The sequence below is a fragment of the Mobula hypostoma genome, chromosome 16 (assembly GCF_963921235.1).
Source record: "Mobula hypostoma chromosome 16, sMobHyp1.1, whole genome shotgun sequence".
In the NCBI taxonomy this organism is placed as follows: domain Eukaryota; kingdom Metazoa; phylum Chordata; class Chondrichthyes; order Myliobatiformes; family Myliobatidae; genus Mobula; species Mobula hypostoma.
Window position 1 is genome coordinate 67,867,505 of NC_086112.1, and position 20,684 is coordinate 67,888,188.

General features: G+C 41.3%; 1 protein-coding gene across 7 annotated transcripts in view; it reads right to left on the reverse strand.

The window, feature by feature from the left end:
* LOC134357605 (uncharacterized) overlaps nt 1–20,684 on the reverse strand; it is a 74,517-nt gene that overhangs the window by 11,824 nt on the left and 42,009 nt on the right. Inside the window, exon 3 of one of the 7 annotated variants that reach the window (XR_010020677.1) lies at nt 16,851–19,528. The exons of the other annotated variants lie outside the window; for them this stretch is intronic. The gene's annotated coding sequence lies outside the window, so the exon portion shown is untranslated. Of the gene's footprint in view, nt 1–16,850; nt 19,529–20,684 lie in introns of those variants that run through there. 7 annotated transcript variants of the gene reach the window in all.

The following is a 20,684-nucleotide window of genomic DNA, read 5'->3' on the forward strand; positions in this document are numbered from 1 at the left end:
TTGTTAAAAAGATTAGAAGATTATGGGCTCAGATCACAATGCAACAAGTGTGAATTCTTTAAACTAAGCATCACTTACTGTGGTCACACCATTGACGCACAAGAGTTACACAAGTGTGCTGAGAAAATTCAAGCAGTGGTAGATGCCCCAAGGCCAACTAACATGCCACAATTCTGATCCTTTTTAAAATTTGTCAATTCCTATAACAGGTTCCTGCCAAATCTGGCTACTGTGCTTCACCCCTTGAACTTATTACAACAGATAGGGAAGAACTGGCAATGGACAGAGCAGTATGCGGTGGCTCTCCAAAAGGCAATGCAAATGGTGATGTCAGGCACTGTACTCACATATTATCATCCACATCGTTCAATAAGGCTTCCCATGCTTTCTTTGGGATACCAAAATGTCCAGAAGAAAGGTGTCAGAACTATTTCCTCCAGTCCCAGAATCAGCCCCTACAACCACCATGGAGGAGGCCCCAGAACCTGAAATTGTTTCACAGCCACAGGCCTCACCTACCAAGCCGAGTGACCGCCCCCCCCCCCACCTCCAACGCCAACCCCTTGTCAGGGAAGATACTATCCCACAAGAATAAGAAGTCCTCCACAGCGATTAAATCTTTAGGCCTGAAATAGACAAGTTAAAGTTTACTATGTTGTGGATGTCTATATAGTAACTGTACTATATAGTATACAGTCTGCTCTCCGTATCTGCAGGTTCCACATCCGCGGATTCAACCAACCATGGATTGGGATCAAAAAAAACCCCCGGAAGTTCTCTCTCCAGCACTCGTTGTTTGAGCACAGATCCTGGCATTAGTATTATTGAGCCTCCTCCAAAGTGTCCTTATTCCCTAAACAATACAGTGTAACATTGTTTATAGGTAATGCATGTCAAGATTAATACAACAAACCAGATTCCTTTCTCTCAATATGTAGCTGCCTAGCACAGAAAACATATAATACAGGACAAATCCCAGTATCCTGGAAGCAGTCTTCTGTGGCAGTCCATTATGCCATTGTAATAGTGAAAGGAAGACACACGGACCATAGTGATGAAGATGTAGTTTGTGATTTCTGAGCACCACCAAGCCACCTCTGATAAACATACAGTCACAGAAAACATGATATAGCAGATCACTGATATTTAGAAAGAGTGTTTCTGCTGTCAGCACTGCCCTGGTGAAGACTCTCCGAACTTGACGGGCTGGGTATGGTGGTTTTCTGTGTTCTCTCCAACCACATTATCATGAGGCACAGTGCTTGCAATGATTACCCAATATGCAGCAAGACTGAGGAGTGGCAAGATAGGCAGGAGGAAATGAGTGAACATCTGAAAAGTTGGGAAAGCAGTAACCCACTCAAACAGCATTTACAACAATTCCACACTCATTAGCTAACATTCCATCATGTTTATTATCCCTCAAATATGGAGGCAATATATCTTGTTAAAAATAAGCTAATCTATGGGCCAAAGTGTACAAAATTGAAAAATACTGTGAAATAGCTACTCCAGTGAAAAGAAAAGAGAGGCATGAGAAAAAAAGGAATAAGCTTCTTTCTCCATGTTTCTTCATATTGCATCAACTGTGCTGTCTCTGGCTGAGCGCGTCAGCCTCTTTTCGGTTGCATATCCCTGTGCTCATTGCTGTAGGAAGCTTTTGGTGAGGTGCCTGGATCAAAGTCCCTCTTGAATTACAAAGCACGGCTCATTGTATGCCTGGTGCCTGACATCTCCGTTAAGTACTCAGACGTGACAAATCACTTGGGGACGCTGAAGGGACGAACAGTGTCCAACATTCAGCTCAATAACCTGTGTGCAGCGATGTTGCTGGTAAAAGATGTTAAGACCATCTGAGATCAAGTGAGCTGAATGACAGATTAGTCAATAAACCAATATGTAATAGAGAAATGGCAGCCTTTCAGTCCAAGTCCTAAACCTTGGTGTTCTTTTCTCCAAACCTTAACTATAACACTAATTCTCTCTCCAATCCTGTAGGATTCTCTTCATTTTCTACCTCTCTGACCATTCTTACAGTTGGCAGAGGAAAATGTTTTCTAATTACATTGTTCTGATCACTTTAACATCTCACCTGGTTTACTTTCATTCTCCTGGCCTCTCCTTTGTACATCCAGTGGATTTCCACACTCCTGCTTACCCCCCATTCCCTTTAATATAACACAAGTGGAATGCAACAGTCAACCAAAATTCACTGTGACCATTTTGTACATGTGCTACAGCTAAGCAGAAACTCCCCAGTTCCTTAGAGCATTGCAGAAAAAAAAACAATAACAACACAAGGACATCCATAAGAGAACAGTGGATTTTAGGAAGACATTTGACAAGATTCCCTATGGAAGGCTCATCCATGAAGCATAGGATCCAGGGAAACTTAGCTGTGTGGATTCAGAATTGGATATTTAACAGAGGAAGAAGATGGCGGTAGATGGAGCATATTCTGTCTGGAGGTTGGTGAGTAGTGGTGTTACATATGGTCATTGGTTGAACGATTACAATTGGGTTTGGGGTCCTCAGGATGAATGGTTGGTGGTGGGCCGGGGAAGCCAAGAACAGATCAGTGGGTGGACAGTCAAGTAGATGTTGATCAGAGGATTGGAGGTGGTGACAGATGATTAAGAGAAAAGGGCAGAAATTGGTAGTGGGGGCATCAAGTAAGGGTTTGATGGGAGAGTGGGGTGTGCTGGAGATCAGTGAATAGGAAGTGGGAGTTGCACTCAGAGTAGCAAAGTGGCCAGAAGGAGAGCTACTGCAACATGCAAGTATAGTATTGCAGACTCTGGAATCTGGAGCAACGAACAATATGAGAGAGGAACTCTGTGAAAGGAATGAAATTTATGATGTTTTGGGTCAATGTTTTGCACCAGGACTGAGGCTGGAGAGGGGAAATGGTCATCATCGAGAGGAGAAGAAGAGTGGCAATTTTTTGTCCCCATTTTCCTCCCATTCTTGTCACCATGCCCATCCTCCCGCTCAACCCCACCTTCACCCATCTTTGTCCCCTCCCCCCCCGGCTCCCCCCACCCATTTTCCACACAGGTGTCCCCCCACCACCCCATCTGGTTCCGAATGTCATTTGCCTCTCCCTTCTCCCCCAACAGTTCCCACCTGCTTTACTTATCCGAATCCCTTTGTGTTCCCCCTCGGACCTTCTGGTGAATGCATAGTCTCCATAGAATAAAGCTGAGGACCTCAGAGCAAGATTGCAGTACCAGATGGACATCGGGGACTGTTGTGTACTCTGCTTCACGGAGACATGGCTCACCCCCAGCACTCCTGCCCGAGGGTTTCACCTTCCACTACATGGACAGGACAGCAGTGGAGTGACAGGTAATGGCAGAAAGGGTGGCACTTGCTGCATGATTAGCTCACTGTAGAGCACAAAAGTGGTTGCTCCGTCTCAGACCTGCTCCCCCACCTGGAACATCTGACATTCAAGTACATCGATTTCACCTGCCTAGGAGATTTCCGCCAACATTCTGGTAGCTGCTTCATCAACACCTGAGTGGATGAGTGTGTGCCTTCAGAACATACTGGACATACCCAAACCAAAAGCCAGGGATGAACTAGGAGGTTCACAGCCTGCTAAGGGCTAGATCTGTGTCATTCAAGACCAATGATCCAGATGTCCAGGTACAATCTACAGAAGCCTACTTTAAGAGCGAGAAAAGAAATCCGATTGAAGTTAGAGATGGAATCGGATGCACATCAGTTCTGGCAGGGTTTGCTGGCCATCACTTCCATCACTTGTTCACTGTTACACAACGATCAAGAATCCTTACCATGCCATCCCACGCCTGAACTTTGCCAAGTCCAGGCCCCTGGCTGTACTTCCACTTCTGTCATATAGGCTGATACTGAGGACCACAGCACCAGTGGCGAGGAGCATGAAGGTATGGTCAAGGGAAGCAGAGCAGCTTTGAGTCGATGGATAGAACCATGTTCAGCGATTCATCTTTGGATCTGAGTAAATATTCCACAGTCTCCAACTTCATCAAGACCTGCAAAGACGAGTCAGTGCACTTGAGAACATACCAAACATACCCAAACTGGAAGCCCTGGATGAACTAGAAGATTCGTGGTCTGATGAGGCCTAGATCTGTGATGTTCAAGACTGGTGATCCAGAACACTACAAGAAGTATAGGTACGACCCACGGAAGGCCATTCTGAGGGCGAAAAGGCCGTTCTGTGTGAAGTTGGAGACACAGTGGCATACTTTGCATATCATTACTTCCTATAAGGTGAAACCTAACACCTATTATAAGTGGATGTGAACAGTTCAATATCTATTATGCATGGTCTGAGAGGGAGATTAAACCTGGATGTCTGAGTCCTCACAGCATCTGGTGATCTTGTGATTTTTGTCTCAAAGGCCGATATCAGAACATCCCTCACAAGATACAAGGCCTTGATGGTGTACCCAGCAGGGTACTGAAAACCTTCGCTAACCAACCGTATGGAGTTTTCAAGGACATCTTCTGCCTCTCACTGCTGCAGTTGGAGGTTCCCACTTGCTTCAAAAGGGCATCGATTATGCCCAGGAAGAACAGGATGAGTTGCCTCAATGATTATCACCTGGAAGCACTCTCATCTCCTGTGATGAAGTACTTTGAGAGATTGGTCATGGCTAGAAATAACTCCTGTCCAAACAAGGTTCCTTTTGCCTACTGCTACAACAGGTCTACTGCAGGCACAATATTTGGAGCATGTATACAACAGCAAAACATACAGTATGTCGGGCTACACACATAAAAGTTGCTGGTGATCGCAGCAGGCCAGGCAGCATCTCTAGGAAGAGATACAGTCGACGTTTCGGGCCGAGACCCTTCGTCAGGGCTGTGTTCACCAGCAACTTTTATGTGTGTTGCTTGAAATTCCAGCATCTGCAGATTTCCTCATGTTTGCAGTATGTCGGGCTGCTGTTTATTGATTACTGCTCGGTGTTCAACACCATCATTCCCTCAATACTAATCAATAAGCTTCAAAACACGGGCCTCTGTACCTCCCTCTGCAACTGTATAATTGATTTCCTTATTGGGAGAGCACAGTCAGTGCAGATCACAAATAACATCTCCTTGCTCACAATCAAAACGGGCCCACCTGAAGGATGCATGCTAAGCTCACAGCTCTACTCTCTCAACATTGATGACTGTGTGGCTAGGAACAGCTCAAACACCATCTATAAATTCGCCAATGACACCATTGTTGTTTGCAGAATCTTGAAGGTGATACGGAGGTAAACAGGAGGAGGATACAGTAGATCAGCAGGTTGAGTGGTGTCACAACAGCAACCTTTCACGTAACATTAGAAAGACCAAGGACTTGATTGTGGACTTCAGGAAGGGGAATTTGGGAAAACACACACTAGTCTTAAATGAGGGGTCAGTGTTGGAAAATGTGAACAACCTCAGGTTCCTCAACGTTAACATCTCGGAGGATCTTGAGCCCAACGCATCAATACAATCATGAAAAAGGCACACCAGCAGCTATACCTCATTAGGAGTTCGAGGAGAACTAGTACTTCAATGACTCAAGCAAATTTCTGCAGATGCACAGTGGAGCACTTTCTGACTGGAGGCATCACCGCCTGGTATGGGGACTTCAATGCAAAGGGTTGTAGACCAGCTCTGTTATGGGCACAAACCACCTCACCATCCCATTATCAAAGAGATTTTCAGAAGATGGTGCCTTGAGAAGGTGGCATCTATCATTAAGAACCCTCACCATCTGGGACATGCCCTCTTCTTATTACTACCATCATGGAGGAGGTACAAGAGCCTGAAGGCACACTCTCAATATTTTAGAAAGAGCTTCTTCCCAAAACCCCTCTCCCCCACTATCAGGTTTCTGAATAGTCCATGAACATGACCTTGCTCTTTTTATTTTGCATTATTCATTTACTTATTTATTTATTGTTTATAAATTAATGTAATTTTTGTCTTGCATTGTACTACTGCCACAGAACCACACATTTCATCGGTCATAATAAACCTAATTTTGATTCTGGATTGTTCTATGCCTAAACTGAGTAGGATGTTAGCCTGTAAAACAATAGTGACCACTATTCAGAAATTAATGTACAGCTCAGGGATGGCTTTCGAATGCATTGAGAACATTACAGGCAAATCCCATCTTCACCAGAGACATTAACCTGTGTAAAATAATTGCTGTTTCAGATACAATGCAATTCATTATGAGGCAGAGTGTTTCTCTTAAACTGCAAGCCTTTGGAAACTGTCCATTTGTTTTGTTCGGAGTTTTGTCAGTGATTTCTTTTTCTGCAAACAATTGATCCACACCCATGATTGCTGTCACCTACCAATTTAAAACTTCCTGTCACAAAACCTGTGGCTTTGTGGCACTGTTCCAGTAAGAAACAATTCATGTTATCACTATAATCAGTAGGGAGGGAAGGATGCTATCCATAATTGTACACATTTTGTTTTAAAGCATGGCTTCATACAAAAGATTATATATTATCTGTGGAATAAAACTGATATGTCATTGTTTCAAAAATATTACCTAGGTGACTGACATAGGGGGCAATTATATCTAAGCTTCTAAAGCTTAGTAACATTGAGAGAGCTTTTTAAGATTTTTGATCCAGCCATAAAATGTATTTTCACTTGAATACTTGAAACTACACTGGAGTCATGAGCACGCTTAGATCCCTCATCACTTTGCACGGCATCCTTGTGTGGAAATAGATCCCCTTCTCTCATCGTCACAGTGCATCATCATGATGGGAAGGCCTGTTGTAGTGTGGCCTTCATTTGGTCTCAAGAAGTGAGTTTTAAAAAATCAGAAAAAAGGTGGGAAATGTGTGAGTGCACAGTGAGATGAAACAGTGGAGATGAAGGGGAAAATGGTGGTGATAGTAAGCAAGCGAACTGGACCATTTTAACTTGATGCTCAGACCTCTGAGTGTATGCAGGCGGAGACCGAGTTTAGGACGAGGGAAGGATGAACAAACATGTGAATACACTGAAAATGTAGAAGATGATCCCCAATAATGAATGGCAGAGCAGTTTCAAGAAACTATATATTGTTGTTCCAATTTCTTTAGTTATTCATTTACCTTATGTAGATATGTGGTTTTCCATTGTATTAGGTACTAACATTATTTTGGAGTGTGCATATTTACCCCAACTTCACTTACCATAAGCAAACTTTGTGAGAGCATAACTTAAATTATTAGATGACTTCATTTCACGGCAGGCTAATGATACAGAATGTGGCCAGTTGTATTTAATTCAATCTATGTGAATAGGAATCAAAATGGAGAACAGATCATGGTAACCTTCAACAGGAGGTCATCTTACTTGACCTAGCAAACCAGTTGAATTTCTAACCCTCTTTGGTTTAGTGAAGTCTCTCAAAACTCGGTCTCTAAAGAAAAACTGACTGATATGACCGTCTTCCTGTTTCCAGCAGTTGGTACAGTTGCCTCTCAGCTTCAGGAAGTTCATTTCAACCCCAACCTTGGGCATCGTTGACTTATTTTTCCAGTGGCACTGGGAGTTACCCAGGGTATTCTGCAAATTGCTCCCACTGTTACTACATGGCAAAGGAGTCAAAAGGAGTTGACATAAATACGTGAAAAAGAATAATTCACAGGGACGCAAGGAAAAGGAAAAATGCAAAGCAATGCTATGGCTATTTTTGCATTATGATGGACTTTTTTGTTCTAGTTGTGTTCTTTCTTGTGTAATGCCCTGGTTCACATCTTTACTGTTATGCTGCAGGTATTTCCTAACAGCTCTGCTCTGCTTTCAGCCTGTTTGGGTTACTGTTGAAGATAAGGGATGATGTGGAATGTGGGCCATCCAATTAGCGGGAGGTTTTTCTTGGTGAGGGACAATCGGGTTGGTCTTGGGTTTTTGTTCGAGAGGAGATGGAGAGAGAAGACGCTGGGGAGAACCGGTCGTAGCATACGATCCAGTGGGAAACCCATTTGTTCGAGGTGGATTGTGAGTGACGTTCGGAAGGTGGTGTGTGCGTTCACGTTGACCGAGGGCCCAGTGCGTGAGTGACAGAGAAGTTCAAGATAAGCTCCAACTTGTGCACTTTCACTGTTTAATTAGAATGGGCCCTTTTTGTTATTCTTTACTAACCCTTCAGTTAAGTTAAGATTCGTAAGTATAATTCCTTTAATCATCAGCGTACCATCTGTTATTTCATGGCATTAATTTGTAACAGAGTAGCAAATTACACAGCATCCACACAAACCGGGGTTTGGGGTGGGACGAGTTGTCTCAATCTCACGGGCTTGGCGGGACTTGAGAGTGTCTTCCCTAGACTTATGTAGCTAAGGAAACCAGGACGTTTCACTTTAAAAACTTATGTTTAACTCATGTTTCTCTTATGAACGTTGCAAATCTAATGCTATGTGCCTGTGATGCTGCTGCAGGTAAGGTTTTCATGCATATATGTACTTGTGCAGATGACAATAAACTTGACTTTGACTGGTACTGATGGGTTGTCCCTGGGAACCTGTACAGACGCAATAAGCTAAAAAGACTCTTTGAGTGTCATTATAAGGTAACAAAAGATTTTTCTTAATGCAGTAAAAACGGGGACTTCACATTGATACAATTTGTAGGGCTGCTGCTTCACAGTTCCAATGCCCCAATCACAACCTCCACTGTTGTCTTTGTGGAGTTTGCATGTTCTCCCTATGACCACATGATTACTTCTGGGTACTCCAGCTTTCTCCCATATCCCAAAAATATGCAAGTTGGTAGATTAGTTGCTCAATATAGATTCCCACAGCATGTAGATAAGTAGAATCTAGGGGGAACTTGGTGGGAATGTGGGGAGAATAAAATGGGTTAAGGTAGGACTGATGTCAAACAGTACTTGATAGTTGGCTCAGACTGTTTCCACACTGCTTCTCTAGGACTTCATCACACCTTATTGAAACAGTTGGTCAGGCCATTGAATTGATTCTTCAGAAAATAATTCCAAATTTTTGTTTAGGTGCCTTTTAAAATGTACAAAAATACACTTAAAAGGATCAAGGTTTTTAAAGAAATTCTTTCTCCTTTTTCCCCTATTTTTTAAGGAAAATCAATTAATAATAGCTTAGTAGCTCAAGCACAATTAGCCAAGCAGACACTATTTGGGAGGCATGCCCCTTTTTACAGTGGGCAGCCTGATAAACATGCAGTGCTCACCCTACAGTTCATATGCTGTACATTTTGCCTGACTTTCCCTACACTGATTTGGTTGGGTCTCAACAAATCTGTTAAAAATTATCTTTGCTATACTCAGCAATGTCTTCCTCAGAAAGACCCAAAAGTCCAACAATGGAATCTTAAAAGGATAATCAGCTGTTACTGTATCTGTTGGGCAGTGACTAAAGCAACATAATGAAGATGAATAACAACAACAGGATGCATGCCAAATTACATTGGACTTACTGACTGCTGGCTGTATTCCTTTCGCAGTGGTTAACCTATTTGTCATTTGTCATTGTACATTTATTCTTAGTAATGGAATCATTCAGTACCTGACATGGAGCCATATTCAACGATCAGCATTACTGGATGAAGTAATATTCAAATTTCACTTATTTGTTATGTGCCAAGTGCCTTTTGATCTAGTTGAGTGTCTACGTTGATCACACGTAAATATTTATTTGCAGTATACAGTGAATTTCAGTTAATTGAGACACATCAGGACAGTACACTTTCGCCCAATTAAGCTGCCGTCCTATTAGCTGAAGTTTCACGGAAGTAGTTAAAAAGGTATAAAAAAGACAAACTAACGTTTAACTGAGCCACAAATTATGTATTTAAATAATATATAGAATATATTAGACCTCTACCGAAACTACTACAGTACTATAAAACGGTGTATTATCTTATTATCAGTGTATTTCTTATCTTCTTATGCTCCTACTAGTTGTTGCCAGGGGAATTAATTCAGTGTACGCTGATGTGTTCTTTTGATAAACTGTAAATGAACACAATCCTCCCCAACCCGTATCAACACATTGACATCATGTGGAGGCTTGAGATGCCAACTCAGGGCCACCACTTGGAACGGCTGTGGACGAGATGCCAGACAAAGATCAATACAACCCCGGGGCACACTTCAGTTAGAATACAAGACAACAACAATGAACAAAATCAGCATAGACACCTAATACAGATAATGGACTGCCTTCAAGCAGTGTTTCACTGATTGCATCTTCCAGATCATCATTCTAATTGTTACATTCAAGATGATTGTCAATTCAAGCTCTTTGTAGCAAAATTGTTTCATATTCACTCACAGCCTTTTCCGGCATCTCCAAGCCCGGATGCTTGAAACCACAGTGAGCAAAACAGTTCTGAATTGTCTTACTGTTTATTATTCTCCAACTATCAGTGACAAAAATCACTGCTTTTTGAGCACAAACATGCAAGTGGCACAATTTAAAAACTGTTTGCTCTAAGCACGGTGAAATGTCTAATGGCTACATGATTGACGCTAGTTAGAAAATGTTTAGCAACAATCTTCTCCCCCAATTAAGCAGAATATTGTCACAAGTAATTAAAGAGAATCCTGACTATTTCCTCACTTTGTTTTTGTTCTTTAAGAGTTGTCCGAAGTAAGTGGCAGCCCTGATTGACAGATGGCCCAATTAACAGGAATCCACTGTATTAACAATTAGGCATTCGTCTGGTATTTTACAGGGAAAATGACCCAAGAATCTTCTTCAAAGCACAATCAGAAATAAATGGACTTCAGTTAAAAGAAAATTAATCAGCGGAGGACACATAGAAAGAACTACAACACACCCACATGAGCTCCAACATCTCCAGATGAGCCTGTAATTTTAGTCTCTGAGGCTGACATTCAGGCAATCTTCAAGAAGGTGAATCCACAAAAGACATCTGGTCCAGACAGAATACCTCATCCAGCACTAAACATCTGTGTGTTGTAACTGCCTGGAGTATTTACAGACATTCAACCTCTCAATTCTGCAGTATGAGGTTCCCACCCGCTCCAAAAAGGCATCTATTGTACCAGTGCCCAAGAAGAGCCTACTGACCCTGCCTCTGTGACTATCATCTGGTGGCATTTACCTCAACCATAATGAAGTGCTTTAAGAGCTTGGTTATGGCACAAATCAACTCCTGCTTTGAATCCATTCTAATTTGCCTACCACTGTAGCAGGTCACCAGCAGATGTGACTTTCCTGACTCTTCGTTCTGCTTTGAAACACCTGGACAACAGCAACTGATACGGAAGCCTGCTGAGCATTAACTGCAGCTCAGTGTTCAACAGAATTATCCCATCCAACATCATCGTCAAGCTTCAAAACTTCCCTCTGTAACTCCCTCTGCAACTGGATTCTTGACTTCCTTATCAGCAGATCTCAGTTAGTGAGGATTAGTAACAACATCTCCTCCTCACTGACCATCAATCAGGTGCACCTCAAGGCTGTGTGCTTAGCCGCCCGCTCTACACTCTATTCAGACATGACTGCATCACTAAGCACAACTCCAATGTCAGCTTCAAATTTGCCAATGGTACTCCTGTTATTGGATGAATCACAGGTGGTGATGAATCAGCTTACTGGAATGAGATTGGTTGAGTGGTGCTGTGAAAATAACCTCTTGCTCAATGTCAGCAAAACTTAGAGCAGAGATTAAGAAATTTAAAAGCTTTTGAAGTTTAGCTTTATTTGTAACATGTACATTGAAACATCGAAACTTACAGTGAAATGAGTTGTTTGCGTCAAATCAAATCAGTGAGGTATGTGCTTATCAGTCCACAAGTGCTGCCACCCTTCTGATGCCACGATAGTATGCCTCAACCTCACTAAACACAGCCATACACCTTTAGAAAGTGGGATGAAATTGAAGCACCCAGAGGAGAAACTCACACAGCTACCGGGAGAACATACAAACTCCTTACAGGCAGCGGTGGAAGTCGAACCCTGAACAGTGATTGTTGGTGCTGTAATAGCGTTACACTAACTGCTACACTCCTCTCTTGACTTCAGGAAGGAGAAGGAGGGCAATTATGCCTTAGTCTTCATTCGGAGAAAAGCAGCACCTTTAAATTCCTTGGCATATCTGATGGCCTCTTCTGGGCCCAGCACATAGACACAATCATAAGAGTGTAAAGACACTGGCATACTTAAAATGTTTCACTTGTAACCAGTTTATACAGATAGTATAAGTATCCTGACTGGTTGCATCATTGACTGTAGTACAGTTCGAATGGGTAGGAATGGAAGAAGCAGAAGAGAGTAGTGGACTCAGTCACCATTAGTAGCATACGCTATCTCTCAAAAAAGACACTATCTATCAAAGATCCATGCCAAATGGCAAAATCCAAATCATCAATCATTATCCATCAACAACTGCCACCATCCAGGTTATGCTCTCTTCTTGAATGAGATACAAGAGCCTTAGGTTCCGTACCACCAGGTTCAGGAACAGTTATTACTCTTCAACCATCAGACTCCTGTACCAACATGGACATCTTCATTCACCTCAACTTTGAGTACGTCCTATGGGCTCACTTTCAAAGCCTTACAACTCATGTTCTCAGTATTATTTTTAGTGCGCATGCGCCGGTCGTGCATGCAGCCTGTTACAGTCGTTCCGACCAGTATTCTTACGTTTTTCTTCTTACTTTTTAACTTATGTTATTTTTTGTATTTTTTTTTGCATGGTAACACATCGAAGCTGCACCCTCTCTAACATGCTGGAAGACAGAGTTTTATTTGGGATTTTAGCACCGGAAATAGTTACATTCCGACATGTCTCATTAGCGGGACAGAAGCATGGTAGCATTGTGTATTCCAGGGACCAACTGATTGCGCTTATGCCGTCTGGTTTAGCGAGCAGAGCGGCAGACACCCCTGCTGAAATCTGGAGGAAAACACACAGAGGATGCAGAGGGGGATCACAAAGTCGAGGAAAGAGGACCGGGTCGAGACAACAGAGACTTATGGAGGAGAGGAGTTCAGTGGGTAATAAAATGGACGAGCTCACAGCGCTAGCCAGGTGTCAGAGAATATTTCAGGAGTGCAGTGTTATCTGTTTCACTGGAATGGGGCTGCACGAGGACATATCCGATCAAAACTTCTCCATGGACGGCTTCCGGACCATTCGGGCTGACCGGAAGTGCACTGAGAGCGGTAAGCGTAAAGGAGTTGGGTGCTTACTGTTCTGGTTAACAACAGATGGTGCAATCCGGGGCATATTACGATCGAGGAACGTGTTTGTAGACCGGATATTGAACTTTTTGCTGTTGGACTTCGGCCATATTCCACCGAGATACAACACTGGGCGGCGCGGGAGGTCGTTCCTGCCTGTGGCCATCGAACTTGCAGCTCCTCCCGCGGAGGGTCAGACACCCTGAGCCAATAGGCTGGTCCTGGACTTAATTTCTATCTGGCATAGTTTGCATTTTGTTGTTTGATTGTTTGTGGTTTTTGTATTGCTATATTTATGCTCTATTCTTGGTTGGTGTGGCTGTAATGAAACCCAATTTCCCTCGGGATCAATAAGGTATATCTATCTATCTATCTATTATTTGTTTATTATTTATAGGCATCCATTAGTCTCTTGAGACCATGGATTTGTGCCTTGGAAGGTTTCCAGGGTGCAGGCCTGGGCAAGGTTGTATGGAAGACCAGCAGTTGCCCATGCTGCAAGTCTCTCCTCTCCACGCCACCAATGTTGTCCAAGGGAAGGGCATTAGGACCAATACAGCTTGGCACCAGTGTCGTCGCAGAGCAATGTGTGGTTAAATGCCTTGCTCAAGGACACAAAAGGCTCGAACTAGTGACTTTCAAATCACTAGACGAACGTCTTAACTACTTGGCCACGTACCAACACATTTATTATTATTATGTTTAATATTATAATTATTATTATTATTGGTTTCTTTTTGCATTTGCACAGTTGGCCTTCTTTTGCACATTGGTTGCTGTCAATCTTTTTTGTAGTTTTTCATTGATTCTTTCGCACCTTTATGTCCTATTGTGAATGCCCGCAAGAAAATGAATCTCGGGATAGTATTTGGTGATATATACACACTTCGATAATAAATTGGCTTTGACCTTTGAACTACAGTTTGGCAACACTATGACCACTTTGCACTAAAATGGACTTAATATTTCTGTTTGAATTGAACTTTATTGTGAAATTTGTGTATAATTTATGTTTAATTTAGGCTTTTCTCCTGAATGCCGCTTATATGATTCTCTGTGCCTATGATGCTGATGCAAGTTTTATATTGAACCTGTGCACACAACAAACTTAATTCTGACTTTTAAAGGATATTGGATAAGGATATTCCAAATGCAAGACTAAGACAGGGATATTAATTGTCATTTTAAAAAAAGGAAACAGAAGAGGTTAGACTTGGAGGACTGGAGCACCCTGAGTGGAGTTATTGTAAGTTTATATATGGTTAGGAAGATAGGAGGTCTAAGACCATGAATGGATTGTGTTTATGGTAGAGAACAAGGAGCCCATAGGAGGTCAACAAAAAGGACTGACAGCATCATAGCTACAACATGTTACAGTGCTCTTAATGCTTGGAACCCTAACTGGCTTTTTGTAAGGCCAATCCATTTTTTTTCCATTCCCTGAATCCTATCCATATTACCCAAGATCAACCCCAATTACTCTTGGAAGCAAACCGTCCAGCATTAAAGAAAATTAATTCAATAGATGCCTTTGAGATGTAAACTAGGGTACTAAATTTAATTGGAGGTGATGCTCCTGATCACTGGCTAGTGCTAATGTGGGGAAAACATCAAATAGCCAAAGCTTGTTGAGTCAGGCATAACTTCAATAAAGTGATCAACACAAAAAGTTGAAAACAGCCCATAGCATTCTTCACACCATATATTGGTGATTCATTTATCTGTCAATGTGATAGAAACATATTGCTGTTCCATTCATCCATGTCAGAGTGGCATATGACTCAATGGATATCATGCAAGTGGTGATGGCCTCGCCCACCTGTTCTCCTTGTCTTTCTTGATGAAAAAGGCCATGAGTATGGATAGTGAGGCTGAAAAAGATTCAGTGAGTCGATCTAGAGCATCTTGTAAATGGGCCAAACTACAGATGAGTGTGGGGAGTATCATTGCCTCATGGTAGATTGCTCACTTATAATATACCTGCAGCTAATCACAAAGACTCCCTGAACCATGGCATCAAAGTTCACAGTCTCCACAGCCGAGGACAAGGACAGCACTCTTGCTGATGCTGAAAGTGGTTGATATTTCAAACTAACAACAGTACTTTATTAAAGAAAAGCTTATAGTATGAAGACAGTATTCTTCCCACTGCTGTTTAACCAGTCTAAATGATAATATATTTTTAGAAAACAGGCAGTAAAACCATATAAAGATTTGTAATTATAGATTACAGGTTACATTTATAAGAGAGTGAAGCATGCCTGCTTCATATGTTGACATGACATGCAATGCATTAAGATGTAGACTATAAGAAAATTGATACAAGCACAGGATAGATTAACTGTGAGCAACCTCCTCAGTCACAAAGGGCACTTCAGCTGGATTTGATCTTGTTCACATTTGCAGCACTAAATAGGGAACTGGATGTTGAATGTAGATTATAGATTGTCACAGTGAGATTTTATTTGTCGTGATGTCCATTTCATTACTTACAATATCTTGGGAAATACTTGAAACATCATTGAGATGGCATTATTACCTCTGAACTAAATTAATGCTTTCTACAAGAAGTCCTGACTTGTCACAAATCTAATAGAATAAGCATTGAATACAGATACAGAAATAGACTTCAAATGCTTCCATTTTATCACCAGATCTTCCACCCTGCACCTTTCTTTCTTCTCCTGACCTATCTACCCAGGTCATTTTAGACAACCACTTCTTCTTTACCAACTTCTAATCCCTATCACACAGTTTCTTTTCCTCCTCACTGCTAAAGACCCCACTTCAAAGTTTATCAATAGCTTTTTCTCCATTCTCTGGAACTAAACTGAAGAGCACGAACACTACCTTGGACTATACTTCTCTTTCTCTCTCAATTTCCACAAGTATCATTATGTTTATTTTGTTATGCAAGTTATGTATAATTTATGTTGGCTTACACTCTATGACCAACTTTTTTAGTTACACCTACACATCTGTTCGTTAATGCAAATATCTAATCAACCAATCATGTAGCACCATGCGGACATGCTCAAGATGTTTGGCTATAGTTCAGACTAAACATCAGAATGGGGAAGAAATGTGATCTAAGTGACTTTGACTGTGGAATAATTGTTGGTGCCAAATGGAGTGGTTTGAGCATCTCAGAAACTACTGATCTCCTGGGATTTTCACACACAAGTGTCTAGAGTTTACGGGGAATGGTGTGAAAAACAGAAAGCATCCAGTGAGCAGCAGTTCTGTGGGTGAAAACACCTTGTTAATGAGAGAGGTCAGAGGAGAATGGCCAGACTGGTTCAAGATGACAGGAAAGAAACACCAACTCCAATAATCACACGTTACTATAGTGGTGTGCAGAAGAGCATCTCTGAATGCACAAAATGTCGAATCCTGAAGTAGAAGGGCTACAGCAGCAAAAGATCATGAACATAGACTCAGCAGCCACTTTATTAATTACCTGTTGTACTAATAATGAATGTATGTTTGTAATGTACTGTAGCATAAAGCTATATTTCATGATACTTATACCCTGTTTCTGTGCATATATCAATAAAGTTGAACCTACTCCATATGTTCTTCACCATCACGCTCCTCCCATTGGGTTCACTATTTCACCCCCCCCCCAACACTCTTCCAATCTGCCCACCATTTCTCCCTTATTTGGTTCTTTTGTATCTGATTCCACAATCTGCAGGCCTTTGTTGTTTCCACTCATCTCCTGATAGCTTATCTTGTTATTTCTATCTTTCCTTCCTCAATTTATCAATCAGCCCTTCCTCACCTGGATCCATCCATCACTTGCTCCAGCACTCCTCACCTCACTTCTCTTTCTGGCCATCTCTCCTCCACTCTTGGTCCAGATAAAGGGTCTCAATATGAAGCGTACTCCGTGCACTTCCTTCCACAGATGCTGCTTGACCCACCAAGTTTCTCCAGGATGCTGCCTGCTCTGCTGCGTTCACCAGCAATTTTTATGTGTGTTGCTTGAAGTTTCTCCAGGAGCTTGTTTTTCATAAAACTGCAGCAACGTTCAGCATCCACAATCTTGTGTTTGCACTGAGTCACACACTATCTGACACTATCATCATGCCTGCCTTGGCCTCTTTGTCAATAACCCTTTGGGAGCATCTTCACTGGGTTGACAGCAGCCACCATGTCTTACTGAGCACACTTCAATAGCTCAAAACAATTCATGGCATAGGAATGAGTATCACAAGGTTAAATAAAACCACCTGTGATTTGGGTCTGGATTCTTAAGGACCAATTTAACTAGGGTATTCATTAAACATCCTTCATGATTTAAGACCAAGCCAACATTGCACATTTTAGTCTATTTTCCAAGGACAAGTTGTCCCTTAGACATATCGAATCCCCACTGACAGCACGATCTTATAATAGGCTTTGAATAAGGTTGACTTATACAATCCTTTGTTAAGATTAATATGAATAGCCTGAAGCACAAAGATACACAATGAATAGACTCCGAAAGAGAGTTTCCATAGCATTGCTTAATGTACTTTGTACTTTAATAGTACTTTCTTAGATTTGGCAACAGTTGCAGACCTCATACAGATTCTGTCATTGCTCACTAGACTCCACCAACCTTTATCTGCATGGTCCTGTTTTGGACATTTTTTGAATCTTTCAATTATGTTGCTGTGTGATGACTCACTTCCAACCATCTATAATAATTCATCTATAAATAAATTTTATTTTGAAACACTGAACCACTGAGAAAGCTATTGTCTGTCGTAATCCTTTCTCTGGAAGATATATTGTCATAGTTCCAATTCAAAAACATATTCTAATACAAGCCTCTCTGACGCCATCCTAGCTTTGTGGTTAACCTGCAAAACTAGTTCATCTCCAAGAGATCAGTATCCTTTCAATTCTCCACGAATGCTGTGGAGTCTTCCAGAACTGAAGTCTTTTGGATTCCGTCACCATCACCCAAACCCCAACAATGGATGTTAAAATAAAATTCTCTCTTCGTTTCCATTGAACTCTTAGTTATAAAGTGTGCTGGTTGCAGTGCTGTGATGGGAGAATCTGATTGACTGAATGTAAATACATCAGCTTACCATCATAACCTGCAGGACAGTATACAGCCAGAGCTGCCAACACACCTCCTGTTTTTATGGCGTTTACCAATGACAAAAAGTGAAGCAGTTTGTCTTTCAATGGAAGAGGCAACTTTGAGGAGGGGTTTTTATTAATCTGCAGCAGCTTGTTACAGGTGTGCCTATTAAAGATGACCTGACCCTTTTAGAGGCCTGAAAAATTGCGTCCAGGGCCAACACTGAAGAGGGAAATTGGGAGGGGTATCCAGGTGCCCATTGCCCATTCTCTCGAAGGGTGAACCAATCTGTTTTTGTTTCGGTTCAGCAATTCTCCATACTTAAAAAAAATTGAAACTTTCTGTCCGATCATATGTCTGCAACATATATAAACCTGAAGAATAACATAGCGTAAACCTGGTCTCCCTCAAGTTCAGGGATAGGTAGATTGCAACCTTGACATACTTTGGTTTCCCCATGCCAACTGGAACTGGTTATCAAACTGGAAAGCTGTCAGTTCCTGTACATGAAAAATGGTCAAGGACATGCATGAGGAAAACTCGGCTATTCATCTCTGGCCTTGATGTTTCAACCACCATGCTGTAGAAATGGCAGCTCTTCAAAAGTTCATAGCTTATATCAGGGTAGAAAAAAACTTTGTTCCCTTGAATCATCAATGGCCCTTTTCTATCCTTGGCAGCTTGAGCAGCTGCCTGTAGAATCCTTTCCTTGTCTTGAAATCGTAAGAATTTTATTAAAATCGATCGTGGATATTGGTCATCTTTTGGTTTTGGTCTTAAAGCTCTATGTGCCCGCTCAATTTCAATTGGATGAACCTCCTCTGCCATTTGCAAAACTTCCGGGATCCATCTTTGAAAAAATTCTATTGGTTTTTCTCCCTCCATACCTTCTTTAAGACCAACAATTTTAATATTATTACGTCTACTGAAATTTTCCAACATGTCCACTTTCTCCAAGAGTCGATTTCTTTCCGAGTTCCAGACAAGCAGATCATTTTCTGTTTTTTCCACTCTATCATTCATATGCCCCATTGCTCTTTCCATCTTCTGAAGCTTCTTATTCATTTTATCCTGTCTTTCCATGGCTTTATTATAGCACAACTTCATATCTCTAAGCTCTTCTCTTACTTTTCTTAGTTCAGCCATTAATTGCAGAGAAGGATTCTTTCGAAGAGAAGGAAGAAATTTAATCCAGTGAAAAAAACCCTATGGGATCACGGTTATCAATTTATATTGCGTTATCCTGCAACCTTGAAGATTTTTTTGCCTGGTGGAGAAAAAAGATTTTTTGATGACTACCGGAAAGCGGAGCAGTTTGTGCGAGATTCTCTGAATATTCACCAGATACAAGGACAAATCCAGGGGAGCAAGATAGATTGAAGATGAAGACTGGGTCAAAGAATGGACTTGTTGGATTTTTGAAGGTGGATGAATATATAAATATATTATTAATTATACGAGGGGGGTAAGAAAGGTTAAAATTGGAGGATATTAGTTGGGAAAAGTAACATTAATTTTGTCTATATATATATATATATATATATATATATATATATAATTTTTTTTGTTGCGGGGGAGCTGGAAGAAGCACTGACCAATTGCTATGCTATTCATGTGTGCAAGCGTAGCTTTAGCCACGACCTGTAAAATGGAGGGGGGTAGTGTTGTGTATCTTTTCATTCACAACATTAGTGGGGGGGTATTTTGTTTTCAACATTATTAAAACGTCAAGATTTTTGTGATTTTATGAAAAAGCAGATTCAATTTTTTTTGGATACAAATTTTCATTCAGTGGATGATAAATTTATATTATGGGATGCGATGAAAGCATATCTTAGGGGCCAGACAATAAGTTATACGTCTAAAATTAAGAAAGAATATATGGCAGAACTAGATCAATTGGAAAAAGAGATTACAAAATTAGAAAAAGAATCTCAAAGATATATGTCAGAAGAAAAACGAAGGCAACTTGTCAATAAGAAGTTACAATATAATACGCTTCAGACATATAGAATGGAAAAAGCAATTATGAGAACTAAGCAAAGGTATTATGAGTTAGGTGAGAGAGCACATAAAATTCTTGCCTGGCAGTTGAAAATAGAACAAGCTTCCAAAACAATAAATGCAATTAGAACAAGGGCAAATAAAATATCTTATAAACCTCTTGGCCAGTTCATTGGCTATATTTAAGAGGGAGCTAGATATGGCCCTTGTAGCTAAAGGGATCAGGGGGTATGGAGAGAAGGCAGGTACAGGGTTCTGAGTTGGATGATCAGCCATGATCATACTGAATGGCGGTGCAGGCTCGAAGGGCTGAATGGCCTACTCCTGCACCTATTTTCTATGTTTCTATGTTTCTAAATAAATGAAACCTTTAAAAGTTTCTATTCTGAATTATATCAATCAAAATCACAAAATGATGT